We start from the raw sequence: 8,630 nt of genomic DNA on the forward strand, positions 1-8,630 counted from the left end.
GCTTTTGTTATATATATATATATATATATATATATATATATACATATACATATATCTCCCTTTCTTGCTGAAGCGTTAGATGAAGGTATGCCTAAAACTTTTCTTATTTTTCCACCTCTTCTAGTTGAAGTTTCTGGAGACACAAATTTCATTCCTTTTTCTTATTCATTCATTTATTCACTCATCCCACTCATATTTAATGAATACTTTTTGTGTCAAGGCCCATTGCTAAGCAGTTTTGATGTATTATTTTATTTTCCTGTGAAGATAATTTAAGAGTTAATTATTATTATCCCCACTTTCAAAGGACAAAAGGGATGCTTAGAGAGGTTAAGTTCTTTCCCCAAGTTAATATTAAGCATTCATTTACTCATCCATCCACTTACTCATTTCTGCTAAGTATTATGCTAAATACTGGAGATACAGCAGTGACCAAGCCTCACACAGAGCCTGGTCTCATAGAGCTCTGGGTGAACACAGACATGTAAGTGGTTACCAGGAAGTACAATAATTAAGATTATGATAAGGAAATTTCTGTCTCTCCATTTCTTATCTCCCTTTCTCTTCTCTGGTAAATTAGAACTCTGGGCTCACTTTCTCACCTAAATAATGGAGGGATTGGATTAGATGCTGTCTCAGATCTCTTTTCTTTCAGTAACTGCTACTGTCTTATATCTACCATCTTATATTTTGTGTCTATCTATACATTTAACTATATCTACTTCCTTATTTAGTCTCACTTGTGATACTTAATACCCTTTTAAAACCCAATTATTTTCTCCTTTAAATTGTTTATTGATAATATGTGTTTTTGCTAATGGAAGGCATACTGATTAAAGGACAAATTCAGAATTTTTGTTATGAGTCATGGATTTTGATGTTCATTATCTGGGATCACATATGTCCCAGTGGATGCTGGACACAGTATATCCTGCCTATGAGTCAATGATAAAATCATTTTTTTTCCTTGAATATCTGTAAAACATGAGGTAAATAAAACATAAGAAACCTGGCAATGACTCCACACACATTTTATTCTAGTCTCCTTCATCTTAGCCTTTTTAGTATTTTTCACGAAACTTTTCAAAACATAGTACAATGCATTCTTCCTTACTACAAAAGCAGTACTTACAGCCAAAATAAATAAAGCAAAGGGACTTTTTTTTAAAGTCAGGAAAATTACCACTACAATGCATTTTTCATTACTGCAAAAGCAGTACTGACAGGCCAAATAAATAAAACTAAAAGAATTTGAATCTCAGGAAAATTACCACTACTATGTATTCTTCATTATCACAAAAGCAGCACTAACAGCTAAGAATCAGAAAAAGCTGCCCTGGAATACTGCAGAACTGCTCACAGCAGTGCATTCTACTTGCTACACATGGAAGCAATGATTGTGCTTTAAGATTAAATGTGTGATAAGAATAACTTATAGGAATTCAAGTCTCTTGAAAAGTACCACTGCAATGCATTATTCCTTACTGCAAAGGCATTATTTACTGTTCAGGAGCTAGAAAAGTAGGGAGCCGTTAATGCCTGGAAACAATGAATGGCATCAAGGAGAAAAAGACCACTATGACTGAATGAAGACTAAGAATAGCTTATTCTTATGATAACTACATTCTCACGAGAACATAGTAACTAGGAAACATAGTGAGGAGGCTTATCTCACAGAAATAAAGGCAAAACTGTCAAAAGTTTAGAAAACTCATACATCCAGGAGGCATCACCTAAGACAATGTTCAATATTTTTACAAAATGAGGTTCCAACTCAGGGTTCTTGAGTTTCACACATTTCAAAAGGCTCCCACCTTGAGGCTAAACACGTTAAAATCGGGCCACCCCTTTCCAAAGAACTCAAGAGGTATAAAAAGTGATTGGGATACTGTATGTCCCAAGGATCTGGAAAGGATTAATTAGACTTGTGAGAAATACAAAAAAAGGCATACACGCTTGAGTAACTGTGACTGACACCCTATGAAAGCACTGATGTTGGCCCATGTTTCTCCTCTCCAACTGTGTGTAATTATCACAAGAACTTCTGTTACATAGAAGGCAACATTGCTCAGTCATTCCAAAAGCAACCTGACAATTTGATTCAAAGTTTCCAAGCACTTTAATAAGAACATCTCTAGGACCTCCTAACTCTTTCGTTTATTTTCTCTTCCATTAGTTACAGAAATACTGAATCAAATGTGTTAATAACTACCTGCAACTCTGTTGCATTCCATGCACCAGGCACTGACAGAAGCAAATACAGCATTTGTTCAGGACACATCATTGCATTTATTTAAATATCCATTACATATACAAATATATATATATACATATTCACATTTCCTTAATAATGCATCTGAGGTGTCAGTCCGAGGGAAGCTAGGTAAGCCATATAGAAAACTGGCTAGAACATGTTTGGCTATTTTAACATGATGGAGGGGTGTGTTTTCCACTGCTATTAAGGAGTAAAGTTGGGCTCATTAAATATTACATCTGAAATGGAAAGTTTTGAAAGACACAGTGACATAACCATCAAATCACAATTTATCCTGATTTGTTCACTTGGAAATATACTTTTGCAATCCATAGAGATTTTTTTCAAGACATTTTTCATAATGTTAATTTGACTAAAACCAAGAGTATGTTGGTGTACTTTGGAGGTTTGTGAGTATTTCTTACCTGAGTGAGTGGAAACTGAAGTTTACTGAAAATATTATTGAGAATTTTTATCTAACTACAATGAAGGCAAATATAAAACTTCAAATAAGGAACTATGAGCTTAGATAGTAAGAATTTCACACATACACACCAAAGTAATTGCTATACTTGATCAAGCCTATCTCACATACTATTGCGCACATAAAGAGCCTGCTGAAGAAGCATGTGTTTTTCCAGTTCATCCTCCAGTCTGCAAGGTTAAAGGATGGTTTAGAAGTCAGTTACATCGCTCCACAATAATCCTAAGAATGAGTGTGTTAGAAAGTGAATGAATGGATGAGTAAATGAATGGTCAACCTCAGCTTCTCTTAATTGTCACTTATGGTTGTCTTATTTCTAATATCCTAATCCTTTCTGTATCAATTTCCACTTCCTATGAGTACCAATTTGGGGAAGTAAAAAATTATATGCATATATTTCCCTCTATTCCAAAGCTTATGTAATGGGGAAAGATAGAACCAGTAAAAATAGGAAACCATCATATTATTAACATGACTGGGGAACACTAAAAGTGGTATTAAAATAGTATGCACTCTGAACAATGAGTCATATCCTTCCATAGTCATCAAATACCACATTGGCTGGCGAAATTATTTATTTCTTGTTTGAGTTTGAAACATATATGAGATTTTGAAGTTTTGAAACTGCCGGGCCCTGTCTAATCACAATTCATAAGGACAGGGTTTGTTTTTGTGAGTATGTGTGCAAACAGTTGTGATGTTTTAAATTATCTTTAATTTAACATACTCAGTCAAGTCTTTGTGAAACACTTTTCAAGTTATCCCTTTTATATATCAGGCATCTAATATCACCAAGTAACTGAGATACATTAAATTCTGGTTTTAACAATCACATAGTAGTTTTGAAATGCTATCTTTCAGCAAGCAGTTTGCTGTTTATTTATTAAATCAATATATACTCTATTCAACAATTTTTTAAATTGTTGTAGTTAAATGAAGTTTACATTTGAAGTTAGTCTCCCATACAAAATTTTATACATACATTGTTATGTGACCCTAATTGCTCACCCCATTCTGCAATAGCACACTACTACTTTCCGTCCCCAATTCCCCATGACCATTCAACCAGTTCCTAACCCTCTCTGCCTTCCCCTCTCACCTCTGGACAGAAGCTGCCCCTTTAGCCTCTTGTATCCAGTTGAGCTAAGAGGCATACTCCTCACTAGTATCAGTTTATGACCCACAGTCCAGTCCAATCCCTGTCTGAAGAGTTGGCCTTGGAAATTTCAACAAATTTTTAAGTGAATCTTATATACCTGCCATCATGCTTGTTTCTAGGAATACTAAGTTGGTGGGTGAGGGGGGCAGTCTGTGCCCTAAAACAGCTGCTACTCTAGTGGGAGAAACAGATAAAGTAGGTTGTGCTGAGAAAGAAGAAATCACTGAGTGTTATTCAGTGCATAAGAGAAATACCAATGTGCCCGTCTTGAAGAACATGTGGTAGTTAGGCAAAGAGATGTGCACATCAGAAAGCAGAGCAGCTCAAACCAAGCATAGAAAGAAGAGAGAGAAAAGCCTTTCCAAAGAGTTGCCCAGACCCCTGTTGGACTGCTGGAGGGGGACAAACTGGAAGTAAGGAAGATAAACTGAGAGTGAGGAAGATAAGGTAGAATGCTGCTGCATTGATCCTGGAGAGGACTGACCAAAAGCTGGCACTGCGACCGTATCAGAGCAATTCAGAAATGAAGATGGACGGGAACATATTAAGGACATGTCTTGGAAACAGATCAGATGTGGCTTATCAAATCAGGGTGGGAATGGAGTCCAGGCTTACTCCACCGAAAAAAAACTAGGCAGTAGCACTTTTCAGTGAGATTGGGACTAGGGTAGAAGTGTCATTGCATTCAAAACCAATCATAGACTTTTGAAAGAGATTTTCACACATACTATATTTTCCAGATAAGAAGAACTATTATTTGTTTCAGTCAGTTAGGAAAATTGGTAACTAATTTAATTTACTCAAGTTTTGAGAGATAAGTTGAATTCTATTTGTGAGAAATTATATATTTTTAACAGTTTGTTAGTAATAAAATGTTATAAAGGATTTTTAAAAAATATATCAATAACAAAATACTAGATTAGAGTTGAGATGTTTTAAAATTTCTTGTCCTATGTAATGGAGAATATATGATGCTTTGAAGTAGCCACTGTGGTTGTCAAGTCCACTTTATCTAGCTTTCATGAAGTCTGAGTGCCAAGAAGGAAATTGAATTGCTGAATTATAAATCTGCTCTAGGCACTAGGTTGACTAAAATAACTGACCCATATTCGGGAACTCTTATTTCAGTTTTCTTAATGGCCTAATTGAATTGATCAATTGGTAATTCAATCTGTTGTTCATTCCTTTAACTGCAATTAGATGATTCTGGGCTCAGTATTGGCCTGAATTAAATATCTGTATAATTAGAGACACTGGCTTTTAATAGAATAAAGTGGACTAAACTGTATTTCAAATGATTTGTCTATATAATATTTATTTTTCATTTTAAAATTCAGTTTCGTTGTGGTAAATATATATATATATACACCAAAACATTTACCATTACAACATTTTTGACATGTTTAATTCAGTGACATTATTTACATTCATCATGTTGTACAACCATCACACTGTTTCCAAATTTTTACATCACTCTTAATAATATTGTTTTCTATTGAAATAAATTTTAACAGAACCCATTTCAATATTTATATTATTTAAAATGTAAAATTATGTTTTTAGTTTTAAAATAAATAGTTTCACCATTTTGTTCATCACTGGGAATTTATTACTAACTCAATGGGTGTGTTAATTCTTTTAGTTTGACAAAATAATATTTATACATCAAAATGAAATAAAATTTTACTAGTATTTCTTTTTCTGACTTCTACAGAGTAATGATCTATAAGGGATAACAAGGAAGACACATTCCTTACTTTTTAAGTTTGCCATCAAGCCTGACAGTTAATTCATGCAGGCATATGACTAATATGAGGCAGGGATGCATAAGCTCAAGTAAACAAATCTAGTTCCAAATGAACACAGACCAGGAAAAAAATCAATTCTAGGTAGAACATTTGGAAAGTCTTTCTACACATGATTACTTGTCTAGTTCATCAGAGGCAAACTCTTTGTGAAATGATAACAGTAGATGATAAGTCTGGAAGAAAAAGTTGAACCCACCTTATGGAGCACCGTCAATCCCAAATCTAGCAATTTAGATTTGATTCTGTCAACTTTATTAATGGTTGAGGGTCCCTGAAGGTTTTTGAGCAATGGACACATGATATAACGATACACACAGGAAAACAGACACAAGAAAGAAGAGCAAAACGTATTAATGTAATCACCTGGAATTTTTGTCTAATACTTAATATTTTTCACTACTGATGAATTTTTCCATAGTTCACTTTCCTTTTTCAGGCTAGTTTTGAATTAAACAAAACTATATGATGCTGTAAGCAGGACACTCTTAGCTTTTAATAGATTTAAGTCAAATAATGGTTTCTCTTATGGATGCTTAGAAAAGAATGACTTATAAGATTATACTATATTTAAACCATGTGAAGTCCACATTTGCCAATTATAATATCAGATTTAATTCAGACTGCATGAAAAGGTCTGTATTTGGACTATTACATTCTGATTTCATGGATTCTGCTCATACTGAGTCAATATTTACCAATGAATATTTAAAATTCCCAATTTTGACTATTATTTAAAAAGTGGTTAAGAGGGGCCACCCGGAGCCCCCTCCATCCCATTCAGAAAAGGAAAGACCAAGGGGTCCCAGACCCCCGGATCTGATGGAGCAGCACCTGGAGCCCCCGCCCCAGTTAGATAGAGGAGGATATTTTCTTAGCGTGGATTGCTGCCTTTGGTAAGAACATGTCGTCCATCTTGCCATTCACTCCACCAGTTGTGAAGAGACTGCTGGGATGGAAGAAACTGGCCGATGGATCTGGAGGAGCAGGCAGAGGAGAGCAGAAGGGACAGGAAGAAAAGTGGTGTGAGAAAGCAGTTAAAAGTCTGGTGAAGAAGCTAAAGAAAACAGGACGATTAGATGAGCTTGAAAAAGCCATCACCACTCAAAATTGTAATACCAACTGTGTTACCATACCAAGCACTTGCTCTGATATTTGGGGACTGAGTACACCAAATAGATCAGTGGAATACAAGAGGCCTTTACAGCTTCTGTGAACAAACCAGGTCTCTTGATGGTCGTCTTCAGCTATCTCATCGAAAAGGATTGCCACATGTTATATATTGCCGATTATGGCGCTGGCCAGATCTTCACAGTCATCATGAACTCAAAGCAATTGAAAACTGTGAATATGCTTTTAATCTTAGAAAGGATGAAGTATGTGTAAACCCCTACCACTATCAGAGAGTTGAGATGCCAGTTTTGCCTCCAGTATTAGTGCCACGGCACACTAAGATCTTAACAGAACTACCTCCTCTGGATGATTATACTCATTCCATTCCAGAAAACACTAATTTTCCAGCGGAAATTGAGCCACAGAATAATTACATCCCAGAAACACCACCTCCTGGATATATCAGTGAAGATGAAGAAACAAGTTATCAACAGTTGAACCAAAGTATGGACACAGGATCTCCAGCGGAACTGTCTCCTACTACTCTTTCCCCTGTTAATCATAGCTTGGATATGCAGGCAGTTACTTACTCAGAATCTGCATTTTGGTGTTCAGTAGCATATTATGAATTAAACCAGAGGGTTGGAGAGATCTTCCATGCCTCGCAGCCCTCACTCACTGTAGGTGGCTTTATGGACCCATCCAATTCAGAAAGGTTCTGCTTAGGTTTACTCTCCAACGTCAACCGAAATGGCTACAGTAGAAATAACAAGAAGGCATGTAGGAAGAGACGTGCACTTATATTACATAGGTGGGGAAGTTTTTGCTGAGTGCCTAAGTGATAGCGCAATCTTCGTGCAGAGCCCCAATTGTAATCAGAGATACGGCTGGCACCCTGCAACAGTCTGTAAAATTCCACGAGGCTGTAATCTCAAGATCTTCAACAACCAGTAATTTGCTGCTCTTCTAGCTCAGTCGGTTAATCAGGGTTTTAAGGCCATGTACCAGCTAACTAGAATGTGCACCATAAGACTGAGTTTTGTGAAAGGGTGGAGAGCAGAGTACCGAAGACAAACAGTAACAAGTACTCCTTGCTGGACTGAACTTCATCTGAATGGACGTCTACAGTGGCTGCACAATGTATTAACTCAGATGGGATCCCCTTCAGTGCGTTGCTCAAGCATGTCATAAAGCTTCATCACCAATCAAGTCCCATCAAAAGACAAAATGGAACAACTCTTCTGTCATAGTATTTGTGTATGGTCCCCATGGACTGTTTACTATCCAAAACTTCAAGAGAGAAAACAGCACTTGAGGTCTCATCAATTAAAGCACCTTGTGGAATCTGTTTCCTATATTTGAATATTAGATCGGAAAATTAGTGTCTAGAAATATCCTCCCAGAAAGGAGGAAGAGAAAGATTTTAAAGACTTAATGATGTCTTCTTAGGCATAAAACTGAGTGTCCTAAAGGTTTGTTAATAATAGTAGTACTTATGTGTACAGGGAATGTATCATGATCCAGTATCACAGTATTGTGCTGTCTATATACATTTTTAGTTTGCATAACTTAGGTGTGTGTGTGTGTGCTGCTTCTTGTTTTAGGCAAGCTTTTATAACGTTACAGTACCTAATCTGTTACCCCCACTTCTCCATTATTTTTGTGTGTCTTTTGATTTATTTTTTTATTGTACTTCAGGTAAACGCTTACAGAACAAATAGTTTCTCATGAAACAGTAGTACACATGTTGTTTTATGACATTGGTTAACAACCCCACAAAATGTCAACCCTCTAACTTCTCAAGCTTTTTTTTTT

General features: G+C 36.0%; 1 protein-coding gene and 1 pseudogene across 1 annotated transcript in view; both read left to right on the forward strand.

The window, feature by feature from the left end:
• The window catches only part of DCC (DCC netrin 1 receptor), a 608,075-nt gene that overhangs the window by 490 nt on the left and 598,955 nt on the right, over positions 1–8,630 (forward strand). The gene's annotated exons all lie outside the window — the stretch shown is intronic.
• LOC101359290 (mothers against decapentaplegic homolog 2 pseudogene) lies at positions 6,607–8,006 on the forward strand (annotated as a pseudogene).

The sequence above is a fragment of the Trichechus manatus genome, unplaced genomic scaffold, assembly GCF_000243295.1.
Source record: "Trichechus manatus latirostris isolate Lorelei unplaced genomic scaffold, TriManLat1.0 scaffold00063, whole genome shotgun sequence".
Lineage (NCBI taxonomy): Eukaryota > Metazoa > Chordata > Mammalia > Sirenia > Trichechidae > Trichechus > Trichechus manatus.